This window comes from Micrasema longulum, unplaced genomic scaffold (genome assembly GCF_059751315.1).
Source record: "Micrasema longulum isolate JH-2025_06_02 unplaced genomic scaffold, ASM5975131v1 h1tg001227l, whole genome shotgun sequence".
Classification (NCBI taxonomy): domain Eukaryota; kingdom Metazoa; phylum Arthropoda; class Insecta; order Trichoptera; family Brachycentridae; genus Micrasema; species Micrasema longulum.
Window position 1 is genome coordinate 51,148 of NW_028278414.1, and position 11,931 is coordinate 63,078.

Genomic DNA, 11,931 nt, shown 5'->3' on the forward strand with positions numbered 1-11,931 from the left:
AAGCAAATTACTTTATTTATGTAGCTAAGACTCTATCCGAGTTAAATTAATTACTAGTAATCGCCTGCAGATGACTCTGCAATTTATTTTTACTTAATTTTTGACCAGATCTTGTTTTACACAATATTATTTTTGGTATGTGTATATATATTTACATATTTATACACACACAATTCTGGGTTTTATCCCAAGGGGGAGTAGGTATAATTAAGTATTTTAAAAAAATAACCTTATAATTTAATTAGCCTTATAATTATGTATTTAAAAAAATTAACTTAATACTTTGACATTACAAATGTGTGATTTATATTAATATGTAAATCAAATCAACTTACCGAAATTCAGCACAATCAAATCATTTTTGCTCCTGACAATGTGTGTTTGTAGAGGAAGATTATTTATCAACAAAATCCTTACCTGCAATAAAAGAGAAAAAAGCACGTTATTATTTAATTCTCGAAAGGGGTATTTAATTTCATTTATTTATTCAGATATTTAGAACATTACAGAAAAAAGACCCAAATCATCTTAAATACAATAAAAGATCACAAATTACAGTAGATAGTTATGTTATTAAAATAATATAACAAAATGTAAAAAGAAAAATTAAAAGTTAGAAAGTGCTTTCCTAAGGCTTCCCTTCCCTTGGGCGAAGGCCCACTGTCGTCAAATATGTCGACATCCGAGGCGATGCGATTAAGTAGCCAGATTGCTCTACCAACCAGCATATCCATTGGCAGGTTGATTCTGCATCGCGGTAGGTAAAACAATCGATGCTGTCTTTGTCGAAGATAGTTATCAGGTACGAACAGACCTACGTCCATCAGAATTTTTGAGTTATGTATGCGACCACCGATCACCTGGAAAAAGTGAACACCCAAATGAACGTCCCTCCTCCTCCATTATGACTGATAGCCTAGCATTCCCAGTAAAAAGTCGGTTGGGAAGAGCCAAGAATAATATCCACACTCTTTTAGGTACAGATAGCGCAGAATTTTTTTCTGCACTCTCTCCACCATCAAAGAGTATCGAGTCTCATGTGGCGACCAAATAATGGAACTAAACTCCAAACGACTTCAGACCAAGGAAATATACAATGTCCTCATAATCTGAGTGTTAGAAAAGATCTTGGCAGAGCGTCTTCTTTGAACAAAACCAAGGATTTTAAGGGAGTCATTACATAGATTAACCATATGAAGATTAAAAGATAACTGAGCATCAAACAACACTCCGAGATCTCTGGACGTTGAAGCCCTTTCAAGCCTTACTCCGTCCATGAGATAACGATAGTATATTGTTTTGGATGCTCTTGTGTATGCCATTACAAAACATTTGGAAACATTGAAGAATAATTTGTTTTGTTTTCTCCATTGAATTATATTATACATAAAAACATCAACAATATTATGAGTACTAAACTTTAAACCTTTTAAAGGATTTTGAGCTTTAAGTGAATAATTTTACTAAAACTAAACATATAAGTAGGACTTTTATTTTTACATTGTTTTATTACAGTATTTAAAACAGTTATTTATATTTTTAAAAAAGGTAGAACTATATCAACAATACTAGAACCAATCAAAAAAATCCACTGTTAATTGAATAATACATAATATATAAGAAAAAAATTGATAAAATTGTATGTGTGCGACGCTTGTATTCATGTATGTGTAAATGAATGTGTGTGAATGAATGTGTGAGGATGTGTTTGTATCGGTGCGTGAATAAAAAAAAATAAAAACGTGTATAGGAGAGAACTAGGTAGTAGGTTTGACTATTAAGAAAATAATAATCAAAATAAATAGTTTATACATACTTTCGAAACCTTTTAATTTTTATTTTTTTTAGTAATGTTATGTTTTGGTTGTATTTTTAAAATGACAGTAAAGTGCTTATGGAAAACGGTGCTGAAAGCTACAGTCTGATAAAAAGTAAGGAAATCGTACTATGTTGCCATTTTAAAACACCATTCTTCAAAATTGCGACTTAAAAAAGAAAAAAAAATAATAGATAAAAACCATCATTTTCTAAGGTATTTCTGATCAAATAATATTAATATTATAAAATAGCATTACAATTCTACCAGCAGAGTATATCTCTCTAAATTAAGGTTAAACTTACGTGTCATAATACTAATACGTACATAGTTTTATTTAATTATTTATTTATTTTTATACTAACGGTTCAAGGAACCTTTTACAATAAAAACATTTACAGAAATAATCAGAGCAGTGAACAATTCATTATGTAATATATAATATGAAATATAACTATATAATTCAACTGAATAATTAAAACAAAACAAATTAGTTAAAATAAAATATTTTTACTTTAAACTACAAAAAAAGTTAAAAAGAAACATAATATATCCAAGATGACAAATAAAAGATAACCATTAAAGTGAGAAAATCTTATACTCTAAATATGAATATAATTCTTGGTTTACATTATCCCTTTGGACACTGTATCAATCACTTTTCCTATATTTGAAAGTCTATATTTTTTTCTGTATATGTTTGTGGCGTAGAAAAGCTAAATTTTATATTAAATGATAAGCAAAAAAACATATTTAATTTCAAAATAAATCCAATTTGCTATTTATGTGCGTATTTCAAAATATTTCCGTCAATCGAACGAGAAAATATGGAAATTTCGAATCAGAATATTTATGTGTTAAACCATCCATTGTACAAATACCATATTTATACGATATCGAATATTTATTAACAAAATGGAATATTTTCATACGAAATCAAATAAAAAAGCTTTCACATCGATTTTATAATGGTAACGCGTGACTTTATACAACCTGATTCGTTTTAAAAAAACATTTATTTTTACATTTTTTACCTAGGACCAACAGAAAAAAAAACAGTTTTTTGTATACCGCAATAAATTTTTACAAATCGCTTTCTAATGATCTAAAAAATATACAAAACATGAACGTACTTAAAAAACACCCAAATAAAACACTTCTTACTGCCCGTGTGACGAGTGATATGTGATGTTATTTTATTGAATTTTTATTTAAACTATTGTGTTATTACATATTTTATCCCCTCATACCAGCACTTTTGCTGATTGGGAATATTTTTGTACTCATACAATATGTAATAAAATGTAATATATTAGTATATAATATATTAGAAGCTGAGGAAAAATTATGTCTCATGCGTCAGAGTATAATGATTTTTTTTTATATGTATGAATAAATAAATAATTGAATAAATAATGAAGAAGTTCAGAACCACGGGTAATTGGACATAAAAAATGTTTTTTTACACGCAGTAAAAATTAAAGCATTCAATTGTGCTATGTAGTTTCTCAAAAATGTATAAAAATACTTTTTAAAGTGAAATAATAATTTATTTAAACATTTTATGCACATACACAGTTAACATGCTTGCACATATTTATTTATTAATTATTTATTAAAACTTTATAAACATATCAAATTTATATTATTATACAATTTTTATACATGTACAATTTACATACATATAAGGGCGGGCATATTGCCTGTAGGCAATTTCTTGCTACTTATCCAAACCGTTCAATTTGAGAAAATCAGTGGTTAATGACGATATTGTGGGTATTTTATAATATTAAGTATATTTTAAAACATTAATGTTATTATTTTTTTAAGAAATAGAAAGTCTCTAAATATCTAAACTATTCTATGAAAAGAGAAGGGGGTAAAGAGGAAAGAAAAATGTGATGAGAAAGGAAAAACTCTATAAGGAAAACTGTAACTATATCTCTTCTCGATCAGGAAATGATATGTCAATTGGGATTTGAATGTGAATAAAACTCATTGGTGAAGAAATGAAAAAAAAAAATACTTCAAAACATTTATCTATACTTCCTTACTAGTATTTTAAATTCGAAAGTGAGTTTAATTGTGTTTCTTTCACGTCTCAACGGAGCGACCAATTGACATACTTTTTTGCCAAAGTAAAGCCGAAGAGGTGAGAAATAAAATAAAATACTTATTTTAAATCGCAAATTTAAAATAAACATTAATTTAAAAAAATATTGTATCGATGAGGAAGTTCAATGTCCTTTTTTATTATTTTTATTTGATAATAGACTATTAAACTAAGCCAATTATTTTTTTTATTCATTTTTATATATCTTACTATCGGCGCTATGATTTTTAAAAGTTTTTGTGTTTCTTAAATAGTTAAATAACATCAGCGCCATGGCGCAGTTGGTTAGACGGCCAACTGTGAAACTGCCATCGCAGGGCTCAATTCCCGCCAGTGGCAAGGAAAAATATCTACTTCACACAAGTCGATAGATCAGTTAGACAGGAAGAGTTAGGCCAGGTTTCCACTATGCCGGACGCCGGAACGGTAAAAATGCCGGAGGAGCCAGTGGCCGTACAAGTTATATGAAGCTATTCACATTATGCCGGATCCGGCAAAAACGCCGAGCTCGGCATTTTTACCAAGCGTTTTGTCACTGCGGAGCGCCGGCAGAATACCCGGACCGGAGCAATGCGAACAAGTTTGCTCCGGTATCTCTGTTCCCGCTCGCCCCGTCCGTGTTCCCCTCGCGTCATTTCGGCTTCGCCTTCTGATGAAGGTAGACGTGTAGCATATATATAAACGCAGACACTTTAATTAAGCTTGTCCAAGAGAGATCTGTTCTGTGGGATAAGACCGAAGACGATTATAAAGACAAAATTTTGAAGTTAGCAGCATGGCGTGGAGTATGTCGAATACTGAAATCAAACTTCGACGAACTGGAAGAAAAAGAAAGGTCCGAAGTACTTGACTGTCCGGCTTTCTTGTGGGATCCGGTGTTAATGTGAACACTATTGTCCGGGAGCCGGTTTCCGGCAAACCTGCCGGTCCGGCGTAGTGGGAACGTAGCCTTAAGGAATTCTGGATGTTTTAACATGGGCAGAATGGTGAATGTAACACAGTGTGTAAAGCGGTCACTTAAACCAGCCAATGATGGGTCATAAACCCTGTAAATACCTAGACTTCCATATTCCCTTCTAAAAAATATTTTTCTTTCTGTTGCAACAAATTTAGATCAGGAAAAAGAATAATTAGAAATCCAGCATGTCTGCAAACATTTCGACATACACAAAACATTGTTGAATTTAATTTAATTTTTAATGCATTATCGCGTATGCTAAGATTTTTTAAATAATGTAGAAAGTAATGCTTATATCAATATTTGAAATTAATATTGATTTCTGAAAACTGTAACCCGGTTTATAAAATCAAATAGTCACTTATGTTAAAAAAAATGATTTGTAAAAAATGATTTGTAATTACCTGTTAATAATAATTTATTGTAAGAACTTTTATATCAATTAGAGAATTCAATTAAGTTAGCCAATTTTCAAAAAATCTATTTTAAACAATTTTTTCTTTTATGTTTTTTTTTTTATTTATTAAGGAAAAACAACAGTTGTTGAATAAGAATACAAAATATAAAAATAGTACATACATCCAGTTAAAGTTTTTCACAGATATAATGAGAATTCTTTATTTCTGTATGCAGTGCTCACATTTAATTGATAAACAGTATCTAAAATATCAATTTGTAATTATTATACTAATGTCATAAGAATTGTTTATTGTTTGTCAACTATAATAAATAAAATAAAATAAAAATTTCGGTTTAAAATTGTTTCGTTTAAAATAAACATAATGTTTTAAGGTTTAATTGTTGTATTTTTAAGCATTCTTTGGGATTTATTGTCAGAACCAATGAAAAGAAAGATTTTTGGAGTTTTAATTATTTATTAATAAGTGTTTCAAGAGTATACACATAAATGTTTGGCTAAAAATTACATTAAAACCAAAGTTATAGTGCTATGAAGACACTTCCCTTGAAAAAATGGACGCTCACTCCCTCTACAAAATCAACTGATTGGCTTATTTGAAACTAAAAAAATGGCGGGGTTTCAATTTGTAAGCTAATATTCACGGAACGAACTATTATAAAAATTGGATTTTTGACAGAATTTGGAACAAAAATTTTCAAATTTCATGTATTTTTCGACAACTTTTTGTTAAAAAAAAAAAATATATTTTAAATTTTGAAATGATAATCATTCCGCCCGTCTATATATGTTGAGTCGACCCTATAAATTTGAGGTTAATCGGCAAAGCCGTTCTCAAGATATGATGATTACCTCTTCGTTCTCATTCTCAAGGCACTCTCTTAATACCCATACACAATTCCTCTTTCTTCTCTAACTCATATAGTGTTTATGCGGCTCGACTGTGAAATCATCTCCCATCCACCATCAAAGATGTTACTACATTATCTCTGTTTAAATCACGTCTGAAGAAACATCTCCTTTCTCTTCCTTAATCTCTCCTCCTTTCCTTTATCCTCTTTTTTCGTTTTTCCCATTGAGCAATAGTTTTTATTTAAGGTAATTTATAAACAAATACGTTTATTTCTATTTTTATATATTTTAAACTTTTTAATCTTTTTTTTCTATTGAATATGTTCTGTAACTTGAATTATAAAAATAAAACTTTTATTTAATTGGTTGGTTGGAAGAAATTGCCATTTGGCAATAAGCCCGCCAATGTACAAATAACATTATGTACAAAAAGTTAAATAAATAAATGAAGGAAAGTTTAAAAACATAGTATTGAGAAAAACACGTTTCAAGTTTCAAGTACAGTTACAACTCATACCAGATCCCCAAATACCTGCCTCTTGATGATGAATGACCAGCACATTTTAAACATATTAAGGAAACAATTTATGCAAAAAAAAAAAGATTTTTTGAACCCATTAAACCAGAAAACCCCCTTAAAATAATACATACAAAATCTCATCCTGTGTGTACGGAATGCCTCATGAGAGAGGGCCCAATTTCCATTTCAGATGTCACTATAAGCGTTTTATCTGCCGCCTGCATTCAGAAGACTCGATCGATAGGCACTGCCGAATGCGAAGCTTCCATTATTAACTTTCCCTTACTTACTTCGGATATACGTTTGTATACTTGACTAAGGCTTCGTTTGCTCAGGGTAGGCATTCTCTTCATCAGAGATATAAAAACTCTAATAAATTCATTTTTATGTATGTAGTTTGCCTTGAAACATTTTTTTCAGTTCAGTATCCCAAAGGAGGACAAAGTGTATTTCGTAAAATACCTACTATCAGTAGAAATACATTATTTCCGCACTAAATGAATTGTATTAATAAAACATATCCTTTTTTTGATATTTCAACATTTTGTATTCCATACTGGAGAAATCCATGCCGTGAAACGAATGCGAGGTTCGATAAAAAAATACATAGAATATATTAATATGTAATTGAAAGCGCCTATTTATCTTCTCATATTGATACATAACGACCGACGCGTCGCAATGCCGACTTTAGAAAGGCAAAATTTACTAAGCGGCGTGTAGCCAACTTTATGAAAGAGCTAGTTTTTAATGTTAAGTTGACTTTTAAAATAATTTCAATCGAGAGGGAAAACATTTTTGAGAAAATGAAATTATAGGATGAACCTGTAGCAATTGCACAGAAATCTTTGGTTCAAGTAATTTAAAAAAAAAAACATTTCGTTATCCAAGTGACTCAAAGCTCTTCAAAGAATTCAGAGAACTGAATATTATTCAACAGTATATATTGAGAACGGTAGTGGTTACACACATAAATAGAAACATTTACCCAAGCGTCAATCACAACTATAATACAAAATACTCTAATAGGGATCTGATACTTAGTGAAGGGGTCAACACTGTTCTGGCATCGAGACAACACTATTACGTAGGCAAAAAGGTCCAAAATCTTTTGCCAGAATCGTGGAAAGACGGGAGTGTTGTCAAGTTATGGAAGGTGTTGACCTCGCTCTTTCATGACATTGGTCGTAGGGAGTCAGAAAAGTTGATGCATGCCACGGATAGGAGATTCTTACTTGATGTCAAAAATAAAATATAAAAAATAAGGAATAACTTTAGAAAAATATATTTATAGATGGCAACCATGAAGTTTCGCATAAATAAATTGTCTATGTTTTTTTATGAATGTATGTATGTGTATGCGTATGGGTGTATGTACGTGTATGTGTATGTACATGTGTATATATGTGTATATATATATGTGTGTTTATATGTGTATGTCTGTATGTATATGTATCAAAATGTGTATACGAATAGGTTTATATTTTGTTTGTCTGTGCTCTATATTAATTTGTTAACTATTATAATATATTAAAATGTAATTGCCTAGCTTGGAACAGGGTATGTACCCTTTTTAGCTGAACATTAAACAACAAGTGAACATGAAATTGTATTTTGATAAAGAGTGTAAATAAATAAATAAAAAAAAATAAAAAAAGAGGAGTATGAAATTATAGGATGAAGAGGAGCTTGCAAGACAATTTTACGTCCACTTTTGACTGCCCATAAAACAATTGCTAAAATTACACTAAAAAAGCTTAAAACTTACCTTTCAAATTTTATGTTTAAAGAACTTCATATACTTTCAATTGATAACATATTTAAAAAAGCATCTATCATACAATCTTTCAATGAAAAAAAAACCCACTAATTTTCAAAATTCTCGAAAGCCTAGATTTCCAAATAATTTACCTTAACACAGTTGCAAAACAACTGTGGCTTTAAATCATTATTCATATGTTGGGAAAAAAAACTTTAATAATCTTCCGGAAATTTAAAAATCAATTGCAAATTTTAGAACATTTAAATATAAATTTAAAAAAACACATGAGACCCACCTAATCCCGAACTTTATACAGTGGAAAGATGTGTATATTCTACAATATAATAACTAATTTTCAGGAATCTGTTCTATATGGTTAAAATAAAGTGTAAATAAAATAAAATATAAATATTTATTTATTTTATTAGGTGAACAAACAGTATGTACACGTATATTGCCAATTTCTTTGTATATAAGTGTAAGAAACTCATGCTCAAATTATGTTCAATATAATAAATGTAAAAGAAACGAAATTAAAAAATATGTAAAAAATAATAATAATAAAGTTAAATATATGTATACATAAAAACATAAAAATTAATGTAAAACGAACTCCCTCTCTAAACACGAGTTTTTCACTTTATTGGAGAGGTAGAAACGTTATGATTAACTTTGAATGTACAAAACGTTCATAACTGTATAATTATGTACTTGGTCAAAAATTTAAAAAAAAAAAAAAAGAAAAGCGAAGTTAAAGACATGTTACTAATATCAAAATGATTGAATTGATGATTACATATACTGCAGGTTCTAATTACAAATGAGTTTTGATATTATTTGGTGGAACATTTAAAAAAAATAAATAAATATTTGTTTCTCGTCTGCGCTACTGCGTCTCTAAAATTAATAGTGATTAAGAAAGAATACCAAGTTATTTGATATTTCATACAAAAAAAATACGTCAGCTATGTTCCTGTGAACTTGAAGCATTTGAAATTTATGTAAGTTCGTAGATTCTTCTAGATCTATGTTCACAGCTAACCGTCTAAAATTGTAATATGACGTATCGTTAAAACAAATTTTACTCAAATACTTCTTCTTTTTCTACTTTTCCACATCCATTCCTAAGTGAAGCATGTGGACATCACCCGTAGCCTCCAGGAGACCCTATCGTCAACCAGTACTCTCGCCTCTTTTCACGTCAATCTAGCGCCCCTTAGTTCCGCCGAATAAAGTCGAAAGATCGTCATCGACGGCCTTCTAGGACAACGCGGCGTGACACCGCTGGTTTAAAAAGAAGAAACCTGTATTTAGGTTCTCGCGAGGCATACGCAACACGTGTCCATGATAGGTCCACTGCCGCATCCTCAAGACGCTCGTTATAGGAGACCGTCCTTAGACTTCAATGTTAGTTATAAAATTGAACTACCTTAAACCTAATATTCTTCCCAAGCACTTACTCTCAAAACTCAGAAGTTTGGTGTTTTGAGCTTTGGTAAGATGCCAAGATTCGCACCTTTATAAGACTATTAGAATTATACATGAATTAAATAATCGGCATTTCATTTTAACCGGGTTCGGACCAGACTTCCAGATAACACGCGTCATGCTAAAAGGTGCTCCAGCAATTCCTAAGCGGGTTGCGAGCTCTTTGTGCATGCTTCCATTTCAATTTTGTGAACTCCCAAGTATTAAAAGCTGTCAACTTTCTCAAATACATTGTGTTCAAATGCGTATTTAGCCAGTTATAATGTATTGGTGCCTGTCGGTGTACCAAGGAAACATGGAAGTTTTGCTAGTTTAAGTATGCACACTTAAATGTTTTATATGAAAAATTATGTTTCACTCACATAAAAAAAGTTTACTTAAGATTTGAATAGATATACTTTGTTAAAGCATAGGATTTTTTAAATTATGTATTCTTAGCTCTTAAAGTTTAATGTCAGTGCCTTGACTTCTTCATTTTTCTCTCAATGAAGTTTCTTTGTCTATTGAGATATTTATCAACAAAAATATAACTTAATTATTTGTGTTGACATTTTTGTCCATGGTTGTAGGCTCGAAGTTTTAATTAATTAATTTCTCAAGGACTGTTTTCATAACAAAACTTTTGTTTGAATGGGGTATTGCGTTAAAAGCCGGAAACTTTGAGGATTTTTTTCTCTTTTCCAAGATATTTAAAAAAAACATTTTCTTGCTTATTTATGGTCATGCTAAGGTGAAACTTTGGTAAAACGTTGACGTATATTTTTTGCCAAAATGTATTTTAAAAGAAACGGAAAATATTTTTAAAAAGGGGACATGGAGGTTTAGACATTTACAGGGCTTATGTCCTGTCGCTGGCTGGTTTAATTGGCCATATTACATACTGTATAATATTCACAATTTTGTCAATGTATATAATTATTATTGATTTATTTCACAAATTTTAGTCAACATAACATTACTGGCTGTTCAACCCATTACAGAATACATCCATGTTTGTTGAATTCATCAATATCTTGATTTTTGTAAAGTTAAATAGCTTCGGGTTTGATTCTTTTAACTGAATTATTTCACCTGCACCAATAAAAGTGTAAGCAAGTTCGGTATTTTTTATTATAAATATTAATTAATTTGTTTCAATAGACACGCATTTAACGTAATTAAAAAGGGAAAAACCAATTGCGTCAAATAGACTTTCTCTGGAGATAATGTCACTATACTTGTCGCGCGGTAAAATAGGGGTTTCGCGAATAGCTCTTCACGTTCGGCATACTTTGCATGCGTTTAAATAGTAGATAAAAATCTTGAGTAATTCAAATTATTTGTAAAAAAAATGGCTACTTGATTTGGGTCCCGAGAACTGTCTTGAGATGGTCGCCCCACCAAAGCAGTAGACTTGTTTATATATAATTATTTTTGCATGTCATATTTTGTATTTGTATCCACACAGTGTCTCGATGAATATATGTCATATACTCGTATATTTGGCATTTGTGAGGATGTTGGGCCACCGGGAGCTGACAGTAGCTTGTTACTTGACCCAATGTCTGCGCAGTAGTTAAGTTTGTGAGCTGTACTAATAATATAATGTTGTTTTCTCTTCTTTTTTTATCTTACCATTATTTATGTACACATGATTTACGTATGAATATGTATTATTTTTAATGTATTTTACATATGTTTTTTAGACATCATAAGTTATATATATTAAATAATGTAAATGAATGTCTCGACACGGGTTGTGCCAAGTGAGGTATTCATATGTTTTTTTTTTTTAAACAAATATTTGCGTTCGTATGATTCCCCCAAATATTAAATTTTAAGGGCCATTTTCAACGAGTTGTAAATAACTCACTATTAGAAAATGGACTCAAGTTGGGGTAGAGTGGGATTCGAACCACAAACCTTTGACCCATGAGTCCGAGACACTAGCCACAGGACCACAACCCGATTATGTTATTATTATATTTAAAAGTGTTATGTAAAACTTGAAATAAAAAAAAATAA